Source organism: Meleagris gallopavo, chromosome 1, assembly GCF_905368555.1.
Source record: "Meleagris gallopavo chromosome 1, MGAL_WU_HG_1.1, whole genome shotgun sequence".
NCBI classification, from domain to species: domain Eukaryota; kingdom Metazoa; phylum Chordata; class Aves; order Galliformes; family Phasianidae; genus Meleagris; species Meleagris gallopavo.
In genome coordinates, this window is record NC_139404.1 from 68,776,792 (window position 1) to 68,790,237 (window position 13,446).

The 13,446-nt window shown below is 39.8% G+C and overlaps 1 long non-coding RNA gene across 1 annotated transcript in view; it reads right to left on the minus strand.

Annotated features, from left to right (window-relative positions):
* The window catches only part of LOC146545393 (uncharacterized), a 58,095-nt gene extending 45,530 nt beyond the window's left edge, over positions 1-12,565 (minus strand). The window contains exon 1 of the long non-coding RNA XR_014881242.1: positions 12,448-12,565. This is a non-coding gene — a long non-coding RNA (uncharacterized LOC146545393). The remainder of the gene's footprint in view (positions 1-12,447) is intronic.
* Positions 12,566-13,446: the final 881 nt, after the last annotated feature.

The following is a 13,446-nucleotide window of genomic DNA, read 5'->3' on the forward strand; positions in this document are numbered from 1 at the left end:
AGGGCTCCAACTGACACTGCTTAGATAACTACTTTTGTCAGTGTAAATGCATTAATATTCAAATAAGGATTATACTTTTTTAATTATATGCTAGGAAAAAAAGATAGAGCGATGCAAAAATTACATGTAGCTTCAGTCTAAATTAGGGCAGAACTCTGAATGTGTTTAAACAGCAGAACTCTTCATTCACATGGGTACTCTTCCCAAATTCACATCTCAAGAGTGTAATTGTACTTTAAGCAGTGCTTCAATCCACTTATGTGTCCCAGTTATAAATTGTCTCTTTTTTTTTTTTTTTATTGCCTCACATTTGGTGGCTTCCAGCTTACATTTCTCCTTGACAGACTGAACTTAAATCAAAAGGACCACATACTTATTCTCTTCTGTAGGCAGCTCAGCAGTGAAGTGTGCTTGCTTCTCAAGTTCTGTCACTGACAATTATCGAAGAATAAAATCAGAAAAATGTTGACTAGTCCAAAGGTCCTTTTAAAAACCATGGTCTGCAGTCAAGATGTAATTAACTCACTGTATTGATTCAGGGTTCCTGTTGTGGAGAGAATCCCAGTAAGCTATCAGCAAGGCTGCCCATGAAAATTTTGTATTTCCTGATAATACATTCTAGGAATTATACTGTGTGGAATTGAAAAATGTGTTGCTTATAAATGTGAAACATTTTCATTTAGAGTTGGCTTTAATGGCTCCTTATTTCTCAGCATTATTATTAATATGCAAATAGGAAAGCAACCTTGTATAAGCGGTTACTATGATTTATGATTTATACCAGAGCACATTTTCTGGTAGAAACAATGACATTTGTTATCATGAAAAAGTAATGTGATGACAGGTTAGGGAAGAGAAGCCAGCAGGAAGTGGCTATAATCTCTTTCTGATGTGTGTGCTTCAAGTTTCTGTAGTTTCATTGAAGAGTAGAGAATTATTTTAAGAAGATCTTGTGGACTTGGTGGCTTTTACTGTATCCTAGCTCTACCTCTGTTTGCGAGATGTTCCCACTTAAGATTTTGCAAGATGTTTTGCTAAGACTGTTTCCTTTCATATTAGATTTGAGGACTTCAGATGGCAAGGGAAATACCTGTACATATATAGAATGTCAGATAAGAGGGAGATTGAAAGAAATATTTCTCTGCTTCCCTAAACACTTTCTCACATACACAATTGCTTGAGAAATATAAAATTATTGAGAAAAATATATATAGTGTGTATTAGCACTGGACTGAAACAAAACCTAGCACTATGAGAGACAAAGCATTCCATATAATTGTAAAAAAAATCATTTGAGAAAGCTGGTTCCTGAAAACATTATTCATTTTTGGTATTAAGAGCCTATTGCTGCACAGGGATTTTGCAGGTGGCTTGCTGCATATTTATTGTCTCCATTTAATTAAGCATTGCACAAAGTTGGTACAACTGAGCTGGAGTCTCAGGGCCCAAGGTCCTGACTCAGAGAACATTAAAAGCAACGTAAAGACTTCCATCACCTCTGATGGTTTTAGGTCAGGCTATAAATGAGCTGAAAATCTTGAAAAAACATTCCTGAACTTGTCAGGAAATTTCAAAGTCATGAGACTGACACATTCTCACTCTTCCCTTTGTAACACAAAAACATCTTTTCATTGAAATTAAATCCATTATTCTCCTCATAACATGTCTTAAGAATTTTTATTTTCCTTTATTTTGAATAACTACTGAAACAATTGAAATATGGAAGAGAAATAGATCTCTTAGAAATACATCACTTACAAAGGCTTTTTCACTAAAATACTCTAGGAGAAAATGACAAAAGAGAGCAATGGAGAGATGAACTTAACCTCTCACATTCTTCCCTCTGCCTCCTTTTTATCGTCATATTTGTCCTTTTAGCACCCTGCATCCATCTCCCATTTTGGTTTTCCAAAGCACTGTTTTTCCTTTCCATAGTACTCAAGAAACTACTTGATTCACAGCCCAAATTCCTAGACAGAGAAGGCAGCTCACTTTGCCCCAGAGAGCAATCAGTGTGAGCACCCCTGCCCTCAGGAAGAGCCATGCACAGAGGCAGTATCAGATGTAAGATGCTTTCCAGAGGGATCCCTGGGAGTGGCAACAGGTTGCCTCAGCCCACCAAGCCAACGACAGCTGGTGGACAGTGGGCAGAACTGGAGGAAAGGACCTGGCTTGTGGGATGCAATGAATAAAAGAGAAAGTTCTCTCGCTTCCTCTGTTTTTTTTTATTTGATAGTTGAACTAGATGATCTTACTGGTCTTTTCCAACCTTAATTATTCTGTGATTCTATAATTAATCTTTTTTGGGGGGTAGTGCTTTTTTTTTCTTTTTTTTTTTCCTAAGTTCTCCTATTCATGGTCCCAGAGCTCCAAATAGTTTAGGGTTTCAACATTCCTTCAATGAAATTACTTTTGTTTTTAGATTCATGTCCAAAGAAGCTCTAACCAACAAATAATTGACTACATGCTTTTGCTAAGAATAAACAATAAAAGTAAGACTGCACATTTGTTCCTTTCTTCATCCTTTCCCTAGCCCTCTGCATTTAGTAAAAATAGAAAAGGGGGGCAGAGAGGGGTGAAGGTGCAGTGGGAAAAAAAAAAAAACAAACCCAGAAAACAAGAATTTTTTGTCACTTGTGTAGAAAAATGAAAAATGGTAAAAAAAAAAAAAAAATTCCACCAAAAGACTTTCAATGTTTTAGTTATAACAGAGTTATTAATCATAGTTTGGGACTGTCTTTTTGATTTATGAACTGTGAAGTTATTCACTGAAACAATATGTAAATGTCTACAACCTGAAGACAGAAAAATGAGCAAAAAAAAAAATAAAAAATCAGCCCATTGGTTTGTTGGGTGTTATTTACTGAGTTACAATGCTGATACCTTGCTTTGACTCAGGGCAACGACCCCAGGCATCTTGCTTGAGGGTGATAAGAGATTTGAACTGGAAGAAAACCTGGTTCATGGTATGTGGTGACAGTGCAGCAACTGCACCCAGTTATCGCAATGGACGGGTCCAACACAGCATGTGGAAAATTGCTTGCTGTGCTAAACTGCCCATAGAGGGGTTGAGTGCAAACTGCTGCTGTTTCTCTGTGAAGATAACGGTAATTTTTTGGGCTAGGTAGCAAGGCTTGTTCTGCTGACACTAACCATCTCAGGGACTGCATGCCGAGAGAAAGCATTAATCAACAGGACATCAAGGTGAAGCCATCTGTGGCTCTTGTGTACACCAAGCCACCGGTATTTTTTCCAGGTACTGACTGACGCAAAGACTCACTCGCAGTTACTGCCTGCTCAGTCTTGGCTTTTAACTGAGGTTCGTGACAAAATAAAGAAATGCCAAGTTCAACTGCTGTTTCAGGAAACAACCTGCTGTACAATCCTTTCAGAGCACTGATACAGACACAGGGCACAGAGGGAATAAAGCTCTGTGAAGGAAAAACTCCCAGGCAGTGCTGCCTTGCTGGTGGCCATTTAATATTTTCTGGGCTCTCCAACATTGTTCAGTTCTGCAGGGTAAAAGCAGAAGATTTGCCAGTCTTCCCAAACGGGCCTCTTAATTAAAGCAGTTGAACAGATAATGCAATTATCTGTTATAACACAGAAGGGCCTTTCTGAAGGGTATTACTTAGAGATAAAGCAAAGTTTTCAATGTATACATGAAGAATTGCTACTGGGGAATCATCTCCCAGCAACAGTATGTGATTTCTTATATACAGTACTGAGGGAGAAAAGAAAAAAGATGTAAAGATTTGAGAGTAATGAATATGATTAATGTCAATATGATTATTATTTAACCGTACTGTTATTTACTTAACCATATGGTTATTATTTTACCATATTGATGGTACACAGCATGAAAAAGATAACAAGGTCTGGTGCATGAAGCCAAAGCCTTGTGTCTCCTCATGTTGACTCTGAAGACTCTGCAGAAGAGGAATGTGTCACATAAATGTCTGTTTTACAGGCCTGGGAATGTGCGTCCAGTGAGATGAAATTATTTATCAAACTGTTCAATAGATAGCCCCAGAATGAGGAATTGGAACTCATGCCTCTTAAGGCAAATGTAACATTCTATTCCCTACACATTTTCTTCTCCATTAAAATATACTCTTCCATAAAGCACGCATTGTGCGGAAAAATCTGTACTAGGTCAAAGGAAAGAATTGAGAGAAAACACTATTAAGAGGAATACTGCTTATTCTGTCACTTAATATTGGAATTGCAGAAAGCTGGAGAGGCACAGCCTTCACTATATGGGTACATAAAAGCACTAATGGCATTCATTTAACACACACACTGTCAAGTCACAGCCCATTGAAACAAGAAGAAAAGCAAACACTTGATTTTCACAAACTTTGCATATGGTTTGGAGAGAGGAAGGTAGAACAAAATCTCCTTTCGGGCTGAGGCACAGATCTAGCAATAGAATTGTATGAGGGCTGCTCTGAAAGTAACACCTCCTATTTTACTGTATTGGCCCACGATGTCAGAGGCAGATGATAGTGGTGTGGCAGTAGAGGTAGAACCTTCCCACCAATATTCAGTTACATTTTGTTGCTGTGTGACAGATGTCAGCAAAGGGACAGTCTGACAAAATGGCATTTTACAAGAAGGGAATATGATGCAAAGGTGTGTCACTGAATTTCCGCATGTGGAAAAAATGACACCCATTGACATTCATCGATGCCTGCTTAACATTTATGGAGACCAAACAGTGGATGGAGCACAGTGAGCTGGTGGGTGGCTCTCGTTCATTGTTGGCAAAACTGCATAGCTAACGGTGGTGACTATGTTGAAAAAGAGCATTTTGTAGCTGAGAATTTGGCCTATCAAGCAGTAATTATTGTGCTCTTTGTATTTGTCATGATTTCCACGGAAATAAATAGGAGGCATTACTTTCAGAGCAACATATGCATCAAGCAAAAAAAAGAAAAAAAATCATAAGAAGGAGACCTAGTGGCAATATCTGAGAGGTTCCTTTTACATGCATGAACCTTGTTCCACTTGAAGTTCACCATCTGCCTGCAAACCAAGATTTTTCAAAAGGGAATAAGTAGGAAAAAGCAAGTATGGCTTATAATAAATCAGACTCAAAGTTCATGTATCTGATCTGATGAACTTCGCTTTAGGGATTTTAAAATACTCAAATCTCATTGTCGTTTTGGTTAAAAGCTACTGTCAAAGCAATGTCCTGCTGTGTTAGGGTTATTTTTGCTGCAAGGTACGTGATTCACTACAAAGGCGCTCTGCAAAAGGCTCCTTAGCACAGCGTGCTGCAAACCGTGTCTTCAGCAGTTTACTGTTTGTAGCTGCTGGATGTGTAAGGAAAAGTCAAGGGCAGGGGAAAATGGGGATGCTACCTTCAGTTACACTGGCAGAAGCTGTCAGGTGGGAATTCACAGACGGACATTTAGCAATCAGGTTTGATGAATTAGATTCTGATTCATAAGAGATTTTCTTTTCCTTCTGAGGGTTAACAGATGTTTATATATCAAAAGCACTCTAAGCCTGGTCACTGCCAAATGGCTCCAAAATAAGTCAAGAAACTGTCCTAGTGAGGCAATACAGTGGCACTGTAAAAGACCGTAAATATTTATGAACCAAATTAAAAAAGGAGACTTGCTGCAGATGGGTGACAGTTAAACTGTACTAAATACTAGCTTGTTAAGCTATGGGTTGGCTAGACAGTCTTTACCATGCTATCCCTATCGTGCTAAATACTAATTAAATACTTGCATTTCATATGGTTCTCTCATCCTGCGGTACTTTAGCAACCCTCTTCTGCCTTTCAATAACAATTTAACACCCTCATGCCAAGCTGCAGAAAATTAGCTTATAGAGATGCAGCATGTGCTCCCAAGGTAACTCTGTGGATAGGTGTGGTTATGGTATTAAAGCCACAGCTTTGCACACTGTTTTATTAGCAGCTAAAGGCCTGCGGGGTCTCTCATTTCCTCCCCGGGTTTCAAATGAGAGGTGGTTGGTCAGAATGTGTGTCATAAATGCAGTATAGATATGGAAAAAAAAAAAAAAACAACAACCCACATTCATGATTAGTTCTCTTGTAGGGAATATTATTCTTTGTTGTGATGAGCAGAATGAAAGTATGTGCTCATTTTGGGAGAGATCAAATTTGAGACTGGAAGATCCCTTTCAGCTTCTGGCCAGTGATGACTTTTAATTGAGCATAATATTCTGCTGTGCTTGCCATGGATACATTTCAATTGGGAAGAGCACAGAAAACAAGGCTGTATGTTATTTTCATATTGTTTTTAAACCTGAGCTGTCATTTTCTCAGTGCAACTAATAATTTTTGGTATCCACCTCTTAGTACCTCCAAACAATGTATTCCTTCAAAACTCCAGAGTGAAACAGCTTTACAATGCCTTATGTTAGTGCAGTTCCTAATCACCTTTTTTTTTCTTTTTTTTTTTTCAAAACAAGCATACCTAGACTAGAATTAGATCTGGAGTTGGTGACCGTGCATGCAGCAGAGGGGTTGGAGCTTGATGATCCTCAAGGTCCTTTCCAACCCAAGCCATTCTATGATTCCATGAAACAAACCGTGGTAGCTCCCAACAATTCAATCTTATAAACATGCTGTGCAAAACATCCACTTACCCTTGGAGAAGAAGTTGTGCAATGACAAAATGCTGACATGTGGATTCCAGGTGATGAGCCTACAGGTCTGTTCTGTCCCTGCTGTGCAATGCTTTCATTTCCTGATACTATCTTTAATAATGCATTATTTCTGCTGCTTCTAATCATGAACATCTCTTCTTGAAGGAAAAACTATCTTGGCACTTTTTCAGTGATAATTTCTTAAAAGCTCAGCCTTTATGGTCTCCTAAAATGAAAGGAGTGTTATGGAGTTGGTTAAAGTGGAGATGCATTAACTATTTCTTTTCTAATAGCTGTGCCATCCAAGCACAACAGACATAGCCTGAATCTTCTGCAAAACTTATAGAAGAATGATGCATCTTAACAGGTGAAAAAAAAAAAGAAAAAAGATTTGGTTTTATGTCAGATTACATTTGGATTTTATTAGAGGGAGGATGGCCTTTACAACAATTGCAGTGCTTTCTTCACCATCCCGCAGATTATTTTCTTTTTTGGGCCTTTCTTAGTGTGAGAAGAATAAGAGCTACATTTCACAGCTTCAGTTTGTATACAATCAGTCACAGAAGCCCTGATCCTCCAAAATAAATTTCAATTTAGAGAACCTTGTAATAAATTATGTTCCATCATAATGTTGTTTTCTGTATCTGTAGTCAATCATGAAACACGAATGTAAGTAAATATACAAAATTAAAACTGGTTAAATGTCATCCATCTTTCCATCTCCTCCAACAAATGCTTTTTGTGCGAGAGTAAATGGTTCAATAAGAGAATTTTAAATTTGCAAACAGGTAACAAAAATACTTAAAGACTGAAAAACAAATTCCCTGTTGAAAGATGAGCAGCAGATGAACTGAAATCAGTATTTCTTGTAATCTTGTCATTTGAAGAAAAAAGTCTATTTTTGCCACCTCTTTCATCAGTCCAGGAGATTGTGTTTGTTTTCAGAAAGACTGTATTTTTTGCAAGATATAATTCCAGAAGTTTTTATCACCTTGAGCTGCAGTGGAACTCCTGTCATGGACTGATTTTTATCATTCAGGGTTATTACTACAGTATATTTCATGTTATTAAAAAAAATAATACTGAAAAAGGCTCCCAAAGAAAGCTGATTACAGCCAGCTTCCTCCTGCTTGAGATATAGGAGTGTTTAAAATATTCTTTACTTATATTATCCGCTTACAAGCTCATGTAACTGTTCAAATACACTAATTTAATTTACATGATAGCATTGTTCCTATTTTGTGATCACATACTGAAAACCTATTATTATGTTTCATGATCTCATTGTAAGACTATTACATTTATCTTTGCTGTTCTACATTACTACCATGAATACACTCCACCTACAGTCTGTGATTAGCTCTTTTATATTTCTTGTCATATTAAGAATGCAATATAGAAATGAATTTAGCGCCACCAAAAAAAAAAAAAAGTTGCTGATGTTATCTAGACGGTTCCAATGCATACATTTTTTGAGTAATTGCTTAATTGATAAAGAAACACATGTAGTGGTAGATGTTGGAATGCTGTATTTTAATCATCTTTCTCCAAAACTGCTGTTACATCAAAAGTAAAAATGCAAAGCCTGTATAAGTCTTATGCAGAATGGGATTTTGTTTGCGTGTGACACTGCCAAGATTTCAGTCCTAGCATGCAATTACACCTAAGGTAGAGAGTGCCCTCAATGGTCAGAAGACATGGTATTTATATGAAATCTGCCTTTCTCTCTGTAGACCATTTAGGCAATTTTCATCAGTCTGAGTTTCTAAGAATTCCTAGGGTACCCGTGGGTACAGTGTGAGAATCCTTCTTTGTTTTTTGGCTCAGAGCTTGCTTCCTGAGGTATTTTTTGTGATAAGACTCTAATTGATTTGTTGAGGAGGCAAACGATGGGTGCTACCGTGTGACAATCGACATCACTTTGAGAACATTTGAAAGCTGCCTGCCTCCGGAAGAGAGTGCTCAAGAGTATTTACTGGTGGAAGATCTGACCTGTGACTAAAGCTCCAGCTTGGTATGGGAAAACTGGGGAATGATACCATCATGTCCTGTGAAAAACAGGATGCAGATGGGCATTCCTGCTCCCTGTTATCTGCTGGCAAGGCCCGGAAGGTGGGAATAAAGGAGTTTCTGCTGAGATCCCAGAGCCAGAAGCTGCCCCTCCAAGGAGAGCTGACTCAACCACTTTGGATTTGAGCTGTCACTCCAAAGGCAGCTGACTCGACCACTTTGAAAGCATTGAAAAGGGCCATCATCGCCATGGTCACCGTCGTTGTTATTGCCGTTGCCGTTGTTGTCGTCGTCAACAGAACAACAATGCCCGACGACCCATCACTACTGAAGATCAATGACTGAACTAAGAACCACGCTGGATCCATGGTGGTGACTATCTCCCTCTTGCTGCCTACAAATACTCCTTGCTTCTTCTTTCCTATCTCTTCTATCGCCCTCCTTCCCTTCCCCACTACCCTAATTTCATAATAATGTCCGTCCTCCCTTTCCCCATTTCCCTAATTAAGATTTATAATAAACTGGTTGGACCAACATTTGAACCCTTGTTTCTTAATCTCACGCCGGGTTTATAATATTAAAAGAACCTCATCTCCCTCCTATGAATCGGAGAGAGACATACAGTCAAAGAGCCCTGTGTAGGTGCATTTTATATTGAAGGGTGGAGAAGGTTGCTGTCTGCACCCTGGTCATGAGCAGCAGTGGAGCTAAGGGATGGGTTGGGTACATAATGCTGCAGCAAAGAGAGATTAAGGTCAGAAGACATCAAGTGATATATATTCCTTGTCCTCCTTTCTTTGCTGCTAGCTATACATTTTCCTTGACAATAGCATATCTCATTGCTTATTCAACAGCCTGTTTCTTATTTCTCACTTTTTATTGAAATCTTCCTTCCTTCGCAATTGCCCTAAGCAGTAAGTTTTTAAAGGACTCAGCCAAGCATCAGCATTATTTTATTTTTAAAATTGCTTCTTCTGTGTGGCTTAGGATTTTCAAGGCAATGTGCTTGAGGGAGCTGAGCTGGGTGCTTACATTTTTCTCTACTGCCACATGAATGACTTTGCTTCATCTGATGTTTCTTCTCAAATTCATGATTTTTAGGACAGCCCCTCACCGGGCATAAGTTAAAACCATTTTACCGGTGGCCAGCACAAGTTCTGTCTGCAGAAAGTGCAGCCCTTAACTCATGTAATCTGCCAAATATGTTGTTCTACTGTAACACAACTATGATTTTTCTTGTCTGTAACAACAGATCATAGAATAGAATCACAGAATATCCTGACAGAGAGTCACAGAATGGCTTGGGTTGGAAAGGAACTTAAATGTAGTCTAGTTCTAAACCCCTTGCCATGGGCAGGGTTGCTCAGGGCACCATCCAACCTGTCTTTGAATGTGCCCAGGGATGGGGCACCCACTGCTTCTCTGGGCAGTCTGTGCCACTGCCTCACTGCCCTATCATTGAGTCCAGGTCTTGGATCCACACAGGACCACCCAAAATTCAAACCCTATGTCTGATAGCATTGACCAAACACACCTTGAAGTCCCGTATCTTAGTGCCATGACCACTGCCTTTGGGAGCAGTGTGATGTTAGCAAGAGTTTTACTTAACTTTCATTATGTCAGAAAGTTGATTAGCAGGAGAATTTGCTTTGTGGAGCAATTCTGATGCTACAGGAGAGTGCTGAGAAGAAAAGATGCACTGAGGCTATGGAAGGAAAAGGTTTGACAACATCTGTAGCATTGGACATGGCTGCATGTGAACCACCTGATCTGATCACAGCAGCGTAATGCTGCATAGCATCACAACTAAACATTTTTGTCCTTTAAGAAGTGATGGAGGCCCAGGTGGGCTGGGAGCACGGTCATCCCCAGACCTGCAGGCATGCAGCTTGGGCAGATGGTCGTCTGTCCCCTAATCACCTTCAGCTCCATGAAAAGTGAAGTGCACAGTGTTAAGCCGAAGTAGACAGTAAATTTATGTTTGGCTAGAAGATGATTTCAGTGGGAGCCAAATCTCCAAGGAACTGGACCATTCTATTATAAAGCATTAAGATGAGTTATCTCTCACAGACATATGATTCTTCGGGATATATACTTAATTGAGAGAGAGAGATAGAGTGAATATTTCTCCTTTTGGTACGCTATCATTAGTCTGACAATTTAATTCATTTTCTTATAACAGTTTCTCTCTTCCTTGGCTGCCACTGTCTAAATGCACAGCTCATGTGCCATATAAGACATCACTATAGGATCTATCACTTCCTTTTCCTGATCCCTGGGGTACCCTTCTACACCATGTATTTCAGCAGCTCTAGGCTCTGTTGCCATCAGCTATCAGCTTGTCCTGGCTGGGCAAGAACAACTTGGCCTTAGTACTTAGCCATTAAATCAATAAACGTTATTTAATGGGTCCCTCAATTGCCCTACTCAGAAGAATGAATGAAGGAGCAAACAGGCATATTTTTTGACATCCTAAAGCCCCTGCAGAAAGGATGTTGCACTGCAAGGTTTCCACACAAGCTGCTCTCACCATTCCATGGGCCATCCCATTCTGCTGGGAGATGATGTCCATCCTCAGGCTGGGCTATCCGATTCAAAGAAACTGGCACGGTCACAAGCTAGAGCTAGTTCCTGCTCCTGAGGGCTGACTCCACATCTTCAAGATGTTGCTTCGTTCTCATGGGATACAAACAACAAAGCACTGTCGAAGCTTTTCTCACCCAAAGTCATACCACACTGATCACAGGAGACCTCAACAGATTGACTCATTAAACATTAAGCATGTTCATTTGTCCACTCGTCTTTAACAAACTACATAAATACGCATTTCATCTGTTTAAAAGGAGCCAGATGCTTGAATGTGCAATCCACTGGCACTCCTGACTGAATTGTTTATCACAAATTGAGCTTTTAAAATACCAAGGCCAGAGGGAGGCACCACAAAAAGTATTTTCTAACAAGCCTGAGCATGCTTATTTTCTATTTCCCAGCTGTTTGTGCCCACCAGAAGTTACTCCTACATGTGTTTTGCAGACAAACAATGCAGACGATTCCTCCCCTACTCCTCCAAAGCAGAACTTCCTGGAGCAGTGGTGCTCAGCCTTCAGTCCACTTCTCCCCTCCATTGCCAGGTTTTCCTTGCCTATAGCTGGTCCATATTGCCTTTCCAGTGTCAGACTCTTTGATCATTTTCCACATTATCAGGCAATTTCACAGCACAGTGATGCAGGGCTGCTTCAGATGATCCCAGGAGAGGTTTGTTAGCACTGTGCATGGCTCACTGTTTGGGCCAAAGCTGTTCAAGCATTATAAATCCAATTTCTACAAAGCACAATGTTCCCTACTCTCACTTAAATGAGTATTCCTCTGCTAGGCCGATGGGTTTGAAGACTTCCTAGCCTCTCACCACAGCTTCAGGGACTACCCATTATACAAAAGCAGCTACAACATATAAATATACAAAGAGTTCTTTTAAAACTAAACCCTGTAAAACAAGCACTGAAGCACAGGCCTCTGTATATGCTGCAATATTAGCTCCATACTTAATGGCCCTTCTAGAATCAGGGCCATTTATGCAAGGTTTTGGCAGGAGACTTTACAGATGCTTGAAAACACTCTGTATGCTCAGCACTTTCTGTCAGCTGTATGTTTAGCACTTCTCCACGCTTCTGGCAGAAGGAAGCCCCTGGGTCACAGGCCAGACACAGCCCTGCACATGTTCCCAGCATTGCAGCTGCTGAGTGGCAGAGCAGAGGTTTGGGACACACAGGATTGTTATATACTCTTATATATAGGCATTAGGTAACCTACCTAAGGTCTTTCAGAGTTCCAAGTGACCCTTCGGATGGAAGTGTTACCTCAAAGAAGGAGCTGTGCATGTCTGAGAAATAGTCTGAAGCAGCACGCAGAAGTGATGTTGCACCACTCTGGGTTAGTAAAGGTCTTAACAGCTACTTAACAATAACTCCTGCTTCTGCTATCTATTCATTTATAGTGCTTTTAAAGAAAGCTTGCAGTTTTTTATTCCCAAGAATGCTATTTAAGTAAACAGTGGGCAGTACTGTATGTGACTTGTTAAAAGCTTTTAATAATACATGCTGAACCAGAGGTGAAAAAGAGGTTGAGTAAATAGTTACAAGACTCTAAAAAGTATGTCGCATTAAAAATTAAAACCAGTTTTTTTCCTAGTACTTAAAACTGTTTATTTTGTGTTGTTGCTTTGCAATATTTTAAAAACAAATTGCTTTACGTTTATCTAGATGTGCAGATGTGCTAAGACTAGCCATGAAGTGGTAGCAGTGAAAGTCCTGGGGATCTGTCAGCTCGCATTATGCAGCTTCTTACTATTTGTCATCTTCTAATAAGACATAGCTTCATTCCCATGGTGCCACACCCAGAGTCAGATACTCTACCTGTTTAACACAAAGTGACACCAATGAATGGAGCTCAAGTGCTCTGCAACCAGCAAGGGAATTCTCAGAGGACAAGAGTGAAAGTTTCATTTCTGGCTTTCCTCTATTGTTAAAACCAGTGGGGAGTTCCAGACATTTACTATTAGTATTTCATTTAAACATTTAATGACATGGAAAAAAAAAAAAGAGAGGGAAGGGAAGGGAAGGGAAGGGAAGGGAAGGGAAGGGAAGGGAAGGGAAGGGAAGGGAAGGGAAGGGAAGGGAAGGGAAGGGAAGGGAAGGGAAGGGAAGGGAAGGGAAGGGAAGGGAAGGGAAGGGAAGGGAAGGGAAGGGAAGGGAAGGGAGGAGTCTCAGAATTCACTTACTGGTTTTTTTTTTTTTTAAATTTTTATTATTT